The sequence below is a fragment of the Nannospalax galili genome, unplaced genomic scaffold (genome assembly GCF_000622305.1).
Source record: "Nannospalax galili isolate Female #2095 unplaced genomic scaffold, S.galili_v1.0 scaffold374, whole genome shotgun sequence".
In the NCBI taxonomy this organism is placed as follows: domain Eukaryota; kingdom Metazoa; phylum Chordata; class Mammalia; order Rodentia; family Spalacidae; genus Nannospalax; species Nannospalax galili.
In genome coordinates this window covers 1,120,103-1,138,621 of record NW_008333879.1, presented here as the reverse complement: position 1 = coordinate 1,138,621, position 18,519 = coordinate 1,120,103, and positions in this window count along the sequence as shown.

Here is an 18,519-nt window from a genome sequence, read left to right as displayed (position 1 = left end):
TATATATATATATACAGGACTTATAGTGGTTCTATGATTTTTCTAAAAGTAAATAAGTAATTCTGCTATATATACCAAGTAAATATACCTAATTATTAAATGCATTACTCTGAACCTTATTAATGACATTCTATGGAAGAAAAGCTTGTTTCCTTTTAATTATAACCAATTCAGTCTTGACCTCAACTTTCATTCAAATATTTTTTAAAAATCACTGGTATACCTAGATAAAATGGGGCAGGCTGTTTATTGGTGATAAAAACTTTTGTGTTTATGTTTGAGATAGAATTTTTGGGTTTCCTTTGGTAGAGATGTATATTCTCTCTTTCAGTCATTTTGGTCCTTCTCTGAAGAAACTTAGACCAGGCCAGTCAGCTTTATTGGTTACTTTCACAGCTTAAAAGTGCCTTCATTTTTAGGAAACAAATAAAAATGTTCTGCCTACTTCCATTTCTCTCTGTTCACAAGAACTTAAAATTATTTCATTTAAAATTAATTTTCTGCCAACTAAGAATTTGCTTCATAATTTATTATTCTTGTAAGTAGACCTACAAAGGCAATCTTTAGAATTTATATAAACTTGAGAAATTACATTTATTCAAAGAGGAGAGGGAAGTGATTTTTGCTTAATGTACTTTCCTAAATAAGGGCAAATTATTCTCTTCTCTTAGTAAAGGAGTTTTAAAGATCTTTGAAAATATTTTTGTTTTTAATTCTTGATTTTAGAAACATGAGATGAGAATTCCCAAGAGTCATGTATAAAAGAGTAAATAGGTGTTATTTATTTTTATAGACACAAAGTCTGGCTCCTAATGGGATTTAGGGGAGAAGCACAAAGCTTTGCTGATTAGCAAGATGGCTGTCCTACTTACAGAAAAGCAGCATAAAAACCCAAATCTTAAATTAAACTTGTTTTTAGTTCTATATAGAGAAACACCCAAGCCAAAGATTAAAAAGTACTTTGCAGTACTACCCAAACTTCTCCATGACATCCAGTAATACATTAGGTTCATTCAGAGATGCATTCCTGTGTAAATGAAATAGAAGCCTAACAGAGCCAAAGGCGGAAGACAGGGTGATGGGGGAAGCCGGAGACCCAGAGTGAGAAACATGTGTGACCATGACAAAAGAAGCATTTCATTTGCCTTATATGAAGATGTGGTGGCAACAGTTTGCATCACAGAGATGCTGAGCACTGCCATGTGAGAGGAAGCGTCTACACGTAGCAAAGCCCAGTTCAAGCACCTCTTCCTTCCACTTCACATGGCCTAATTTATAAAGAACAGCCCTGGTGTAAATCAGTTTTGACCAACCTTGGGATGCCTTTCAGAGTACTTCTTCTCATCCAGTTTTATGAATGACTTTCTTGATTCAAAGTTCTCATGCCATTATTTCTAAATCATTAATACTTTTGAACAAGAAACTCTCACTTTCATTTTTTACCAAACGCTACCACATATGCAGGTTGTCCTCCTTAGCAAGTGCTGAGATAGAAAGGGGATAGATCTTTTTTATGCTTGTCAGGCAGAACCTAGGTTTACCTTAACTACACAATAGTTACTTGATCTAAAAACTATAAACAAAGAGAAAAATAACCTTGAATTCACTTGCAATTTCCTGGTAAAATATCTTCTTAACTTGAATATGCTCAGTCTTGAACTTGGGGAATTAAAAAAAGAAGCCAGAGACAGTTATGTTTTTCCAGAAACAGTGCATTGAAAACTTTGAAGACTACTGAATGAATTCTCATTGTTAATTTCTTAATTTCATTTGAAAGGGAGACATAAGTTAGAAAAAATTATTTTTAATACAGAACAATACTGCTAAGTTACTGTCTAATCTCCAAATTTTCAGTTAATTAAATGTAACTAATTTTCCCTGTAGATAGTATTTAAGTGGTAAGCTGCATCCAGAAGATTGCTCATGTCAGTGTGGCAATTTATATATTTATAAATGTATAAACACATATATTTATCCACACATTCAATTAAAGTCTGAAAACTTGGTAATATCTACTGCAGTAAGAAAAAGGTCCTGCCTTTATATATAAAGTTTTTTTTTTTTTTTTTTGGTGTTTTTGAAACAGGGTTTCCCTGTAACCCCAGCTGACCTGAAACTCACTATGTAGACCAGGCTGGCCTTAAACTCACAGAGATCCCCCTCCTCTGCCTCCCAAATGCTGGGATTAAAGGCATGCGCCACCATACCTGGCTATATTAACTTTTTCTGTTGTCTGAGAATTTCATACATGAGCATCACATGTTCATAGTTTTCATTCCTAGAAATGTCTCCAACTCCTCTCAGGTTCCCCAATTCCTTCTCAATTTCTTCTCCTCTTTTTCGATCATTATTGTTACATATACATCCATCCAATTATAAATATTCATAAATATGTAATGCACTGAATTCATTTATTGGTGCTCATGTGATCGTGTGTTTAAACTTGACCACTTGGGATTAGAAAATTTATAAGAGAGCTAGTCCCTGAGAAAACAGATTCTCCTGCTCAGCAGGCATTGATTGCCTGTAGCACTTCATCTACTGTTGGGATCCCCATACACAGTGGCATGTCACATCAATGGGTTTTGTCATAATGTAGGTCTTGTTAGGCTACAGTTCTGTGGAGATTTCTGGCTACAGCTTCCCTATCATGTCTTGAATGCATTATCTAGCAGCAGGAGTCCTGTTCCTCTGGCTTTTAGGGACTTCCTGTCCCCTCTTTCCACAATGTCTCCTGTTGAGAGGGAAAATCTAGGACACAGGCCTCTCTATTTTCAAGTGAAAGGTGATCTGCTTCACAGATGCCATCACTAGCATCTACAATGTATTGTCTATAACTTCATAAATTCTCCATGCACTATACAGTGCCTTTTTAGCAGACAGGGAGTACATTCTAAGAACTCTAGTAGATGGTTGGTGTTGAGTCACATATATACATTTCTCCTTCACATGCATATTTATAATACAACTGAATTTACAAATTCAATACAGTAAGTGAGTAACAGCAGTAAAAAGCATAAGACGCAACAATTATAACATGCTGGAATAAAGCTATATGCATATAGAGTCACATTCAGTCTGTGGCAGAGCAAGACAGCATGAGATTTCAGCACACTACTTAGAATGGCAATGTAAAGCTTAGGAATTGCTTATTTCTTAAATATCTCATTAATATATTTTAAGCAAAAGAGTAATAGGAAATAACTGAGCCCAGGCAAATGAAGCTGTGTATAGGAGAAATCACTATATTTCCAATCTGTGCATCAACTGCTTTGGTAATATCACTGCTTCCAGTTTAACGAAATTTAAAATAAGGTAGTTGTCCAAGATCATGTGGTTTCTGTATATAAGGATGCACTGCAGTACAGGCTATCTTCAAGGACATAGCTCTAGATGATAATAAATTGAATACCATTAATAGAGTTTCATAATGGTGATCTAAAAAAAAAAAGAGAGAGTATTACTATATCAAGACTAACATTACACTCCTTTAGAAAATAATTTTGATTTATTTATTTTATGTGTACAGATGTTTTCCCTACACGTATGTAAGGTTACCTATGTCCAGTCATTCTCATAGAGGCCAGAAGAAAGCATTAGATCTCCTTGAACTGGAGTTATAGACAGTTGTTAGCTGCCATGTGGGTGCTGGGTCACCTGCAAGAGCAGTCAGTACTCTTAACTATTGAGCTATCTCTCCAGCCCCAACATAGTACCTCTACTAAAGAAAGAAAGGTGCTATAGTTTGAAAGTTTCTCCTTAAAAATGTAAAATTTACTAATGAAAATTTAATGGCCAATTGATACCATTTAAAAATGGGGAAACCAAGATTGTAAAATACTTGCCACAAAAGCAAATGGACCTGCATTTGATCCCCATGACCGTGAAGGCAAAAGCCCAACTCTCATCTCAAAAAAGATAAGAAAGAGTTTATTCTATCACCAAATGTGAGTAACCATAGCCTGGGAACACAGATTCAGGTCGCCCCAAATCCCATGTTCCAGCGTGGAAGCAGTGTCATGAAGTTTGTCTAGTAACAGAGCAAAGAAAAGTCATAAACCAAGGTGATTTTCAAATACATTGGTAGAAACATTCAGTAGGTAGATACAGCAAAAGAAAAACTTCAACTATAGGCCTCAGATGTTATCTGATGGCATATTTTGCCTTTGGTTGGTGGAAGTTAGGGCTTTAGTAAGTTAATATATTCCTAAAGGCTTTTTTAAAAAAATCTGTTAGTCACAAGACATTAAATCACAAATAGAGTGGCTGTTTAGGAGCTAAAGATGGTCCAAGGTAAATTATAAATAGGCTCTGGATGTGCAGCATTCCAAAATCTCCACAGTCATTGCAGTAGTAACCAATTCATCAGCCATGTTCACATGGCCCATGTACAATAGCTGGACATGGCAGCACCCCAGTGCTGAGGAAGTAGAGTTAGGCAGCAATGACAGAACTTGTTTCAAAGAACAAGGAGGGAGACCCTGTCTCAGTGAACAAGAGTATGTCTTATGAGGAACAACACTAGAAGTTAAGTTCTGCACATGCACACACAGACATTTGTACTTACAGAAACTCACACCCATGCATTTACATATATACACACAGAGAAAAAATGGAATAGAAAAAGAAAGAGGGTCTTTTATAGGTGATTAGCATAAGGGTTCGTCCATTAGTGAATGCAATTAAGACCCTCCTGAGCGAGGATACCACACAGAGTCAGCCTTCTGTTTTCTAGGTTCTGCAAGTAGCCAAGAGGGTTCCCTTGAAGAAATATAACTAAACAAGTTATGAATTATATTGTAGAGATAATTCCTAAATTTAGAGGAAACCAACAAATCATGGCAAGAGAAAAAAAACGAAACCAATAGGTAAAGAATGGGAAGGTAAATTTAGCACAAAAAAATATGTCATTTTGGTAAAGAATAAATTAAATGGGAATACTAATGCATTGAAAATTTTTTTGATTAATATTTCTCCAAAACAGAACACATAAACTTGACAGAAATAAAGGCAGAAGACAAATTTATAGCAATGGTTAGATATTTTAATAATCGTTCCTTAGTAAATGACAGAGGACATACAAATCAGCACTGACGTAGAAGATTAGAATAGTCCACAATTTAATAACAAATAATTTAATTGCTTTTTGGAGGACTACTCACAAGTACAGACTCACATTCTTTTCAAATTCACATAAAACATTTAATAAAATAAATTGTATGTTCTGTAAATATCAACAAATTTCAAAAACAATTCTTTGCAAATGTCAGAGGATTTACAATACAATTGGTATTTGGCTGGATGTTAATTAAACTGAACTGGAAATCAATGAAAGAAAAGTAGTGAAGTGATATCAAGTATTTGGAATTTAAGCAATCAATAAGAAACATATTAAAAACTGAATATAAATGTAGATATGTGGAAAATTTCCTTTACAAAAGAATGTATTCAAATAGCTAACAGTACATGAATAGATAAAAATATTATTACTTGTAAGAGAAATACACATTAAAACTCTCTTCATAATGCAGGAATAAGAATATATTCAGTGACAAAAATGCAGTCTCTGAAGTTGTCAGTGCTGTGCATCTCTGCTGATTGTTGGTGGCAGTGTAAGGTAGTGACACAGTGACAGAAAACTTGCAGTGTTTACCAGAGGAATTTTACTCCTAGATATGCAGTGAAGAGAAATTGTATTTGCTTACAAAAAATTCCTATAGCAGACTATTCAGGGGTGCTATATTTAAATAACCAGAATCTCACACAGTCCAAATATTCATAAACAGAAGAATGGATGTTAATATATACATACATTTTATATTATACTTTAATAAGAAGAAAATACATATGTTACTACCACATGAAAGAACATAGATACAATAGTTACATTTTACAGGTAAGGATTAAGCCAAGGAAAAGCAAAACATATAGGAATTTATGAACTTTGGCTCAATAGACATTTATATATATGGAGGCTCAGCATTCTTTTGAGTACAGGATTGCATAAAAATGGCAGTAATATATAAACCTTCTGATCATTCACAACAAGATTTTTATCATTTCTGATGATGGGTTGATTTTCCCACAGAACCCTTCTGCTCCATCCCGTGTGGTACCTATGACCCTCCAAGCACATGTCATTAGCACAGGCAGAACTCATGTTGTCTACCAACTGCTCCACCATCCTGGGTCTCTGTGGGAAATGTCACAGAGACCCAGGATGGACAGTTTATGAAACCTACTGTTATTGTGTCTTTAAGGTTATATTATCATAAGGCAATCACATATTTACTCATCATTTATGAGCTTACTAAAAGCATGTTGCCCTCTTTAATCATAATTTTCTAGTGTCCTGCAAATATTCAGATATAACAGTGTCTGCTATGGGAAATTATCCATTTCTGTGACTCATTCAGTTTCAATAATTTTGGGACAACTTAGACTAATGTTTTAAGATGATAAGAGTTAGTTACCTTCAAGGTCATATTTCTATCATTTTCACTATTATTGAAAGAATTGCCAAGAGGAAATCTATGCTTGGGGTGATACTACATGCCTGTGACCTTAGAAGTTGGGAGGCTAAGGCAGGAGAATCACAAGTTTGAGGCTAGCCTGGGCTTCTAAGGAAGTTCCACACTAGCCTGAGCTGCTTGAAGAAACTGTCTCTAAATAAAATAAAATTACATAAACTGAAATGAAACAAAATACACTAGAGTGCATGCATTCCAAATTGTTTATATTATTTTCTAATGTATTTGAAAGTTAAGGATTCTGTATAGGTTCCTGTTTATTATTTTAAATCAGTATGTTATGCATTATGTTACTATTCAAACATGAAATACAGAACAACTTATAAGTACTTTAATAGTAACAGTTTTTTGAAGAAGTGTTGATGATTATCACTTGAACTTTTCCTTTAAGCTATTTGCACACAAGTTATTTAACCACTGAAGTTTATTTTTTCTTGTCTAATTTTTCAGCCATATTATATTGTTATACTTCAGAACATGGATGTTTTTCTTTATTTCTGAATCTTCTGGAAGTCTTATATAAGTGAATGAATGTAACAAGAATGAAGAAGGTTTTGAAGGTGGTATTTCAGTCACTTAAAATTTTGAGCTGACTTTTCCAATTTACAGTTATCTTCTGTGATGATGTAAGAATCAAGTTTTCATCACTAATACTTGAGACAGTTACTTATAAAGGAGTTTTTAGCACACAACTTTGGAGATACAGAGCCCAACTTCAGCTGTTTGTAATGAGATCTAATATGTAAGGGTATCACATCGTGGTGGGCTCATGTATGTGCACAGGTGATCACTTGTAGAGCCAGGAAAATGAGAGGAAGTCCCCGAGCCAGCTTCTCAACTCAGTCTCAAAAGATTTACCAAGGAGACATAGGAAAGTAATTTCACAGCTGCACTGACCCTGGAAATGTTTGCAGATTCCACCATCTCCAAGTACCACCATACTGAGGACCAAACTCTAGTGACATGGACCATCAGAGGATATCCATATCAGGTGCTTTAATTTTTATGCTTTGAAATTTTGCAATTTTCATTTCATATGTATATAAATTATTTTAATGAACTTTTATGATTTTAGTGCAGTATATTTTGTCTTATTTAGAGCCTCTTCCCTTCCACAATTCTACTTACTACTCTTGCCCAATTTAACATACTCTATCAGGTAGATAGATGATAGATAGATTAGATAGATGATAGATGATTGATAGATAGATAGATGATAGATAGATAGATAGATAGATAGATAGATAGATAGATAGATAGATAGAGATCGATATATATAGAGAGAGGCCTATAGAATCTAACGAGAGTCCTATAGAGTCTAATTTGTGTCCCCAGATGTCCTTCAGTATGGTCTATCCACTGAAGTTTGGTTAACCTGCCGAGACTCACGCTTGAAAGAAACTGATTCTCTCCCAGACACCACAGCAGTCATCGGTAGACAATAGTTCCTCCAGCAGGGTTTAGGTTTCTTACTCATTTCCCCACATCTATGCTGGTTTGAATTTGCATAGGACTTGTGCATGCTGTCACCATTGCTGTGAGTTCATATGAGTAAATGACAAGCTGTCACCCACCACCTCTTGCTCTTACAAACTCTCACACATCTTCTACCATGATCCCTGAGACTAGGGAGGCAGAAGTTTGACATAGGTGTTCTGTTCAGGCATAAGCACTTTGCAGCCTCTTGTTCTCTGCACTGTGGCTAGTGTGGGTTCCCGTATGTAGCAGATAGTGATTAGCTCACATTTTGTTGGGTTCCGATGACAGATTGTCCATGATGCTCAAAACAGAAGTTCAGGCAGTGTTATTTTAAAGGCAGATTTTAGTGAGCATTTGGGGAATTGTTATGTCTTGGCTAACTTAGAAAAGAGTCTAAAATAAAAATTTCAAATGAGAAAAATTCCAGGAAAAAAAAAAACCCTCTTCACGTCATTGCAAAAGATAAATAAAGTAAATAGACAATCAGTTATAAAATGCTTCTGTCCCAACAGTGACTAGGACACCACAGGTTCCAAGTGTCTATTTCCAGAAAAGCAGAAGGCAGACCTAGGGAAGGAGAGTCCACATCCTATATAATGTATAACTCATCCAACTGCTTTTGCAAACATTTCTGCACTTAATAAAATACAGGTGAATGTAATATATATAATCCAAAGAATGTTTTTATAATCTCATAACCTTACTTCTATTCAAAACATGTTACTTTACAATATCAAAATATAGAAATGAAAAACAACTGCCGAGATTGAAAATTTACTAATGTTTCATAATAAATATGGGGTCCGCCTAACATATGAGGTAGCGGATCACAATTGCTTTCTTCTCTCAGGCAGTGACTAACAGTCTCTGTCATAATTACCAACTCTGACATTGGTAGTTCCAAAAGCAAACAGAAGAATGAGCAACAATGTGAATTCTAATAAAACTTTATTTTTAAGAACAGGTGGCAAAATAGCTTTGGCTTTCACGCTATTATGTACCACTGACTGAGCTAAAATAAAAAGTTCATAGCTTTTTGGAGATAGATCATAGTTGTTTGTCTGGTATGTGTTTACATGAACTTTCATTCACATTTCAACCATAGTAACTGTTGATTTCCTATATAAAAATGAATAAATTAACACGCTTAGATATTGTTTTCACTGAAGTCTGAAAAAAGGGATATATGTTATTATAAGCAATAGTCTACAAATCAGCAACATCAGAGTCTACAATTATTCTTTCCTGTGTTCTAACCCCCCAGCTATCAATCGGGATGCACTAACTTATCCTTAAATTCAAACTGTGAATATCCCCTAAACTATTTTATTTCAGTATATGTATATATAAATTTGTGCAATCAAGTATTACATTTCTAATAAGCAACTAGGAGGGAAAATGCTCAGGGTTAAAGATAATTATAAAGTTATTAGAGAAAAAAATAATTCTAAATCTTTTTTTCTGGGATTTTCTGTTTGTTTATTGTTTTGATTCATTTTTGGTTTTGTGCTCTGGGTTTATATCATTCTGAAGTCTACTGTCCTTGTTAAACCTCCTCTAATGATTATCTTTAACACTCTCCCTCTAATGAAAGGGAGATAGATAGGTTTTGCCAGAAGATCATTAGAAAAATTGAAAACACAGATGCTATAAATGAGATGTCCTCTAAAATTAGACAAATATTTGTAGTGAATTTGCAAACAGGAAAATTAATAAATTGTATGATGTGATTTTTCACATATGTGTTTAGCAAGCCCAGAGAAGTGAGGAATGAATGCTATGTGGACAGATGATTCCCACCCACATTCTTCTATATTTCTCCCTGTTCATATCAGTGCCTGACGACTTCCAGCAAATACCACAGCCTTCTGTAGTGTTAGAATCTAGACATGACTGTTGCTCAGGTCAAAAACGTGTTGTAGTCCTTCACCTCTCACAGAAACTGACAGAGCCCTACTGAGTGCACTCTGTGAATCTCTAGCTAAGGTCTTCCAGGTGCCAGGATTTCTCACCACGGGAAGTGAATTTACATCAAAATTGGATGAATCCAGCCCTGAAGCCCAATAACCAAGGTGACCAGCATGGGAAACTACCTCTATTGGTGCAGTAGTGGCACTGTTATCTGGGGGCCAATCAACAGCTATCTAAATGGCCTTAAAGCCTGCGGATGGCACTGTGAACTCAACCAAATACACATGGCAGGAGAGAACATAGATTCCGGAGAAAACTCTCTCTTTCATATCTCAAGACAGAAGAGACTTCTTACTGTATGCTAAATATTGATGCTTATATTTACAGACAAGCATCTCATACAACACTCATCAAAGAAGCTGCTTTTTGCAACAGATGGAGGCTACTGCAAAGTTGTACATCTGGTCAGGCACAGACAACATACGTCTGGGAGATGCCCAGTACTAGGTGATACATCTGCAGTTGAATCTCTCAATTAAGATTCATGGAACATAGCAGAATAAGGTGTAGAGAGAGGGCTAATGCAACCCTCAACTCTCACCACTGAGGCTTCTGTGTACAGCAGAGTGCAATGCACACAGAAGGCCCACAACTGGCCAAGTTTTGGAGAATAAGAGACTATAGAGTGTAGGATGGGACTCCTATATGGAATCTCACCCACCCACGGCTCAGGGACCATTATGAAAGAGGGAGATGAAAGATTGTAAGAGCCAGGACTGGTTCATGAACACAGGGCCACTGGAAGCTTGGTCGTGTGACCTGTAGCAGTGGTGGCATTGAGCACAGGACCCATGTCAGCTCAATTAAACAAAGGCCCAAAGAGGAGGTGAGAAATAGGTGGCAGGCTGGCAGTAGACTGAGAAACATTTGAGACTGATTGCTGCTGGATGAGGGAAGAGTATGACTTACATACGACCACTGGATGGGCTGACTGGACTCTAGTAGACACATTACACTGAAGAACATTTAGATACAAACACCTGAATGAATAGGACTTAACATATAGGGCAGAGTGTATGGGGGTTTGGTGGAGGGATGGGGGAGGCATGGATGGAGGAAGGCATCTGGATTTGATTGGGAAATGTTTTATGAAATTCAAAAAGCTCAATAAATTTTTAAAAATGGATATTGGTGGCCACACTACCTGTTGTCAATACTCTTCCTTTCTTCTTGTTTGGAAATAAGAGAATCCTGGCTGTAGGATTCTGCTATGAAACCAAGCCTCTCCCCAGAGAACTATAAGAAAAAGCCCTCATTCCTGTCTCCTGGGCCAAGGGTTCTGATTTCTCTTTAGAGCCACCCGCTATGCTGTCTGTCTCTTGTGCTGGGGCCTGAACACTCCTCAGAGCGCCTAGCATGCTGTTGTGTATGTGTCTAATTGTTCACAGCATTAATAACTCTTCCAATAAACTCCTTATCCCCAATAATCCATGTCAGTATCTCCCTTGAGCCTGCATCTGTGGCCTTTCTCTGTTCATAGAGGTTTTCAAATGGCTCTACAAACAATTCTATCACTTAATCAATAAACTGTAAGAGCAGAAGATTATAGGAACACTGATCAAATACTAGCTCATTGATATACCCAATTGATAATTATTGATTGACTTCTATTCCCAATCTTTTTTCACTTCCTTACTCCTAGATAGGCTCTTTCTCTATCCATATCCTTAAGAAAATGTTGGCACTTAAGGTGTCCATTTCTTTGGTCAAGAAAATAGAGTTTAGAGATTTTATCAGAAATAACCACCTTGTGAGCACAGATTTTCCTGGCAATGGTGCCTTTGCTCTTAAACACTGTATCCCTTAATGCCATTTCATAAATTTTACTCCAGAAGTAACAAACCGTAGAACCTAGCACTGTTAATAACAAAACTTCATTGAGCACTTTACAAGTATCACCTTACTTAATCTTTCCAATAACGTTATGAGATAGGTACAATTCAATTAGTAAACATTATTCGTGAATAACTAAGATAAAAAAGAATTTAAGTAAGTTGGGATCCTGGTATGACCACTTGAACCAACACATTAGACTCAAAATACAAGCTTAGAACTATTATTTCCCAGCAAAATGGTGCTTTACAACTTTTAAACATGATCAGCTATTACTTTTGCAATGCATGTAGGTACAGCATATAACAGAAATAAGTTTGGATGTACCACTTCAATTTTTTATTTATTAGTCAGTTTCTGTTCAACAGTGTTAACAAGGATTGTGTTAGTCACTTTTCTCTTTGCTGTAACAAGAGCAAATAAAGTGGAAGGGCTTCCTGGGTTCACAGTTTGAGCATACAGCCAGTCCATTATGGCAGGAAAGTTGCAGCAGCAAGCATGTGGAATGGGTGGTCACAGGGAATCTACAATCAAGATGAACACAGAGAGGAATGCTGGCACTCAGCTAGCTGTTCACTTTACATTCCATCTGGGAATACAGTCTATGGGATGGTGATGACCACATTCAGAATGGGTCTTCTGTGCTCAATTAAACCTTTCTGGAAACACCCTTAGAGACACTCAAAAAGGTGTGTTTCCATGGTGATTCTAAATCTAGCCAAGTTGACAATGAAGATTAGACATGGCAAAGATGATGATGATGATGATGATGATGATGATGGTAATGGCGGTGATGATGATGTCAGTGATAGTTAAATTAGATATTTCTTTCTGTTCTTTAGAAAAACATGACAGAAAACTGTCTTCTGATGTAGGTAACATAATCTATATTTTAAATTTAAGGATATTGACAGTTTACTACGTTCAAGTTATGCGAAGAGATAAATGATAGCAGGCAGATTTGAGAACATTTTGTTCTGCCAAGAGCAAGCATTATTTTCAAGATACATCTCCTAGATTTATGACGGGGTTAAGTTCTAGTTTGCTTTCTGTTGTTGAGATTTGACATTATGACTAAAACCAACCTGAAGGAAGAAAGGGCTTATTTTCTTTTACAGTAAAGTCAAGGCAGGAACCTGGAGACAGGAACTTGAAGTAGAAACCATGGAGGAAAGCGGCTTACTGGCTTACTCTCTGACTCCTTCCTGCACTCACACTCAGCTAGCTTTCTTATAGAGCCCAGGACCACCTACCTTGGGATGATATAGCCCACTGTGGACTGAGTCCTCCTACATCAATCACCAGTCAAGACAATTCCTCACAAACATGGCCATAGGCCAAACTGATCTGGGCAATCCCTCAACTGAGACTCCTTGAAATGACTTCATTGTGTAAAGTTGACAGTTAAAGGTAACTGGGACAGGTTATGTTTCAGTGAGTAAAAATAGAGTAAACAGAAAATGTACTAACCTAGTAGTCCCTGTAGGCCTAGCCTACCTTAAATGGACTCAGAACAGTTACATTAGCATACGTGTAGACAAAATGTGATTTATTAATAAAATTTGGAATAATTCATTAATTTGTTGAATACTGTGCTGAAAGAGGACCTTTGAGTTGCTGTGTAGATATACTTTTACACCACCATTTTAAAGTGGAAAACTCCTAAGTCTAACCACAGCAAAACTAGGGGGCCATATTATTTAATTGCTTCAATTGCTTGTTTATTCAAAGGTATATGGAAACCTGTGTAGAAGGACTAGTTTTAGGGATGGTTTGATTTGAGTGAGCCTGATTTCAATTTCTGACATTCTTCCCTAACTTGCTTTCTCCAATTTTAAGTATATCAATGACCTCCCTTTATTTTCCATTTTGGTGCACTTTGCTAACTCTAATTTGCTATCAATATACCCTAAATAAAATCTGAGCCTTCCAGGTCTGCCAACGGGTGGAATTATCAAGCTGAAGTGGAAAATTCTACATGCAGCCACGCATGAGTTATGTTTTTCACTGAAACATCCTTCTCTCCAAGAATCCTCATTATCAAATTTAAATATAGAAATTGTCAACTTGCATTTAGATTGACACCTGTGCAACCATTGTGCCAACACACACACACACACACACACACACACACACATGATGACTCCTCAGTCATAAAATATATACCTACTTTCCTACTTAGCCTGTTTCCCTGCCCTGCTTTCCAGTTTTCTCTGGTTCTCTACTCTCCATATGCTTAATCACCCTGGTCTTAAAAATACTCTTAAAAATAAATACTCTCAAAACTAAGATTTCAGACCAAGGAAATGGTTCAGTGGGTAGAGACTTGCAGTTGCAGGCCTGATGATTTGAGTTCAAAACCACAGGTCATAGAAGAGAACTGACTTAGTAGAGTTGTCCTGTGACCTTCACATGCACACTGTGGCTCACATACTACATGCCTGCATTCACGCCGATACACACAAAACTAAGAAAATTAATAAAGATAAGATCTCATTCAACTCACTCATGAGGAAGTATCCAAATCCAAACCTCTATCTTCATAGTGTTATTTGTATTTTCATCCAGAACCTGCTGCTATCAGAATGAAAAGTTTATCTCACTTGAAAGAATTTCATACCTCAGTGACCAGCTATTACAGAGAATAAGGTATATTTCTTATAATCCCATATAAACATAGTCTGGCCTGAATAATGAGAAAAGTAAGGGTATACCAGGAGATATATCTTTTTAGGCAATGGTTACAGTCAGGATTATCTGATAGTTTGCATTTTAAATCCGCAACAGCTGAAAGCCACTCTGAACTTCAGATGGGTAACACCAGCTCTGCACTAACAGGACCTACACAATAACCACATCCCTTTCCTTTTCTAAACACATTTATCAAAACCTGGCAAGACATTGCCCCCAACTGAATAAACAAAACTGAGATCAGTGTCTTTTCCTCAGGAGTGTTCTGTCTTTGCTGACAGGAAGCTGTCAAGCTGACACATGATTCACAGCACTGATAATACTGGGCATCACTGCTGCTCAAGGGAAAGATTTTTTGGTATGGTGTGTCGATTCTTATTCTCACTTTTGGTCATGAACAAGCATCTTAAGATAACCTACCCCTGCTATCTCTCTTTACCCCTCCTCTTTCTGAAGTCTTGGCTGCAGGTCTTCTGATGATACATCTGAGCTGCAAACCAGGCCCTGTTGATTCTTTTTCAGGCAGAAAATTTGGCCTCTATAATTACCTCAGGAAGAAGAAAAGTTCCAAAAGGAGGAGAGGCAGCACTTTCATCCTTAATAGTTCTACTGGGAAGTTTAAACACAACCTCCTTGCTAAATTTCACCAGATTTTATCTGGCTCCTTCCCAAGGAAGCTATAAGACCCAGCTGGGGTGTCAGCAGGAAGCTCTGACCCCTGAGCAGCTGTGAAGATGCTCTTCTCAATGGCTCCAAGCTCCCATTTATTGTTGCTTGTATCTTCCTGGATTTCAATTTTCTGATTGCCTGTCCTGTTGGATTGTGAAGTCTTAGAGCAAGTCTATGACTGGGTAATCATCCCTAGTATCTAACCTTCCTCAGGTAAGAGAGTCAATTTGTTTAAAAGAATAAATAACCCATTTCTATCACCTCACTGAATTCTGAGGGGGAGTAAATTGTGGCTAAGTGAGATAGTTCCTTTTCATTTTGACCCTAAAATCTTCAAAGCTTTTTGTGGATCAATTCGGCAACGTCACTGATACCAGAGATTATTTAATTGCAGCAAGTTTCTTTCACTATGTACTGATTGGAGCATTTCTTATACCCTAAAGCTTTAGTTTCTTGCAAATAATATATTACCTCTTGACAAAAAACATGAGCCCAAAATTCAGAGGAACAAAAATATAGTGTGCATTCTCTTTTGGGCTTTATTTATAATCATAAATAACTTTAAAGTTGAGTGATTTTAAAATTCAATTACAGGTTAAAGATAAGAAGAGAGAAAAATATCTCAAGAGTTCTAGAATGTTTCTTCCTTGTGGCTCATATTAGAGAACTGTGAGTCTAAGCACTTCTACAATGTAGAAGCAGACACCGACAGAGGAAGGTGTAGATAGTAGCAGTATAAAAATAGTGGTCACTTGGAGCTATGAGAACTCTGCTGCAATCTGTAAAGAACAAACTGAGAAACAAAAAATGTCTTGTTAATGTTGGAAGTAGATTCCTCAGGGAAAGAAGTACTAAATGAGCTATGGTTATAAACCAGAAAACTGGGAGATATCTGGGGTTAATAATCACCAAAGAGGAGGAATAAAGTCTGAAAATATAGCAAGAAACAGAGTGTCAACGAGACAGTGGAACTTGACCATGTTGACTATCCAGAATACTTGATTGCTTGGAGTTGCAGAAAGTATGACTTCTAACATCTGTGCCTAGCTGGCTCTATAGCTGCTGGTGGCTTCTGCCCTGGAGAGGGGCTTGGAGAAGACACACTCCAAAAGAAAAGCCGTGCTCACAAGCAAGGGACCTTCACAGTAGGCTGCAGAAACCACTCTTGTACTATGCAATCTTCACCTTGAGAATAAAGTACTTAAAATAAATATATTACATATAAATCAGACATTCACTCTACAAGTTGTGCAAATAATACAAAATTTTGCAAGAAAAATGGGAAAATTATGTCTAAAACAGTAATTCCAAAGGTTTCTGAAATGTTTACTGATGTGTTTTCATATGAAAAACACAGAAAGATTAATGATCAGGAAAGTTGCACAAAATTCTGATTAAACTTCTCAAGAAATTATGTTAAAATTGTCAAATTAATATCATATACCAAAGGATATAAAGTAGAGAAAATTTGGGGAAAGGTTGACTTTTTATAAGCATTTCTTAAAAGAAATACAGATTAATTGGTATTCACCAAACATAAGATCATAAAAGGATATAATTATGAAAAGTCATTGCAAGCTTTGTTTGATTCATTAAACTTTTAAAATTCACAATTTAAATTTTACTGTTTAGAAATTGCCAGGATAAAATTAGATAAGGTGTTCATTTGTCAATCCTCAATAGCCCCCCATTTTAATTATAATATAATCATTACATTTTCAAGATTCATAGTTGTATAAGATATTAACCTAAACGGCGAAGCAAAGACTCAACGTCAATGCCACCACTAGGGATTTCCAAAACTTACTTGATATTTGCTTACAGAATTTTTACCTAATATTTTGCTTAGAAATTATGTTACATATGATTTTAATTGCATATAAGAATCCTTGATCTATATCCTAATGGAATGCCTGGGTTCAAAGATAAGTCTGCCACCTCAAAGTCTTGTGAACTTGAATGTAGCACTTAGTCTTAATAAAAAATAGTCTCCTATTCTGTAAGATAGAGACAATTTTGCCACCTGCAACTGTGACCAAAATCCTTACGAGATCAACTTAAGGATGATGAGTGTACTCTGGCTCAAAGTTTAATGATGAGGTATGTCAGCTTCTATCCTGGGTGACTTGAACTTCTGATTGGCTTGCTCACATCTCCAAGGGCCAGGAGGCAGAGAAAATAAGAAAGCTATAACCCATAAGAGCTGCCCATATAGCCAGCCTGTGAGCTAGGCCACATGTCCAAAAAGTCCACAACCCATCCAGAACAACTGGAGACAAAGTTTTCAAACACATGAACCTATTGAGAGCATTTTACATTCAAACATTAGCACTACACCAAAGGGTTTCTGAAAAAAAGGGAATGACATAACTCATGGATGCCAGCAGATAGAATAGTGCTTAAAATTGTAAGCAATCATCAGCACCTAAACTCTTATTATTTTTTACTTCTAAAGTATCTTTAAAGATTTATTTATTTCATTTATGAGTATCCCTTCTTCCCCCATCTAAATCCTTCCATGTTTTCAACAACTCCCTCTCAATTTACTGTCCTCTTCTTTGATTATTATTATATATTTATACATTCATACATGAGAGAGAGAGAGAGAGAGAGAGAGAGAGAGAGACTCACCAAGTGCATTTAGTGGTGCTTTGTGTATATGTGTTTGGGCTGACCATTAGGAACTGGATAACCAATCAAGGAACTGGTCACTGGAGAAAACTGATTCTCCCATTAACATCTAGCAGCAGGTATCCCAGTCCTCTGACTCTCACAATATATCTGCTTCTCTTCTGTGATGTTAATTGAACCTTAGGTATAGAGGTTGCATTGTAGAAGTATCAATTGGGGTTATGCACCACATGGTCACATATTCTTTGCACTTTGATAAGTTGTGGAACTTTATAATAGTCTCCATCTGTTGCTAAAAGAAGCTTGTTTGATGAGTGGTGAGAGATACCTGTATCTTTGGGTATAGGGATAAGTATTTAGAACATACTAAAAAAATTGCAATACTTTAGGAAAATGGCTATAGTAGGTTCCTCTCTAGGGTCTAGGATCTCTCCAATCATGGATGTTTGGGTATGTTTACAACCAGGCATGAATTCTCTCCTACTGAGTGGGACTTAAGTCTAATAAAACTACTTAATTTAAAAAAATTGCAATACTTTAGGAAAATGGCTATAGTAGGTTCCTCTCTAGAGTCTAGGATCTCTCCAATCATGGATGTTTGGGTATGTTTACAATACCAGACATGAATTCTCTCCTACTGAAGGAGAACTTCCAAATTCCTTCTATGAAGCCAGCATCACTCTAATAACAAACCTAGGTAAATATTCCAGATATT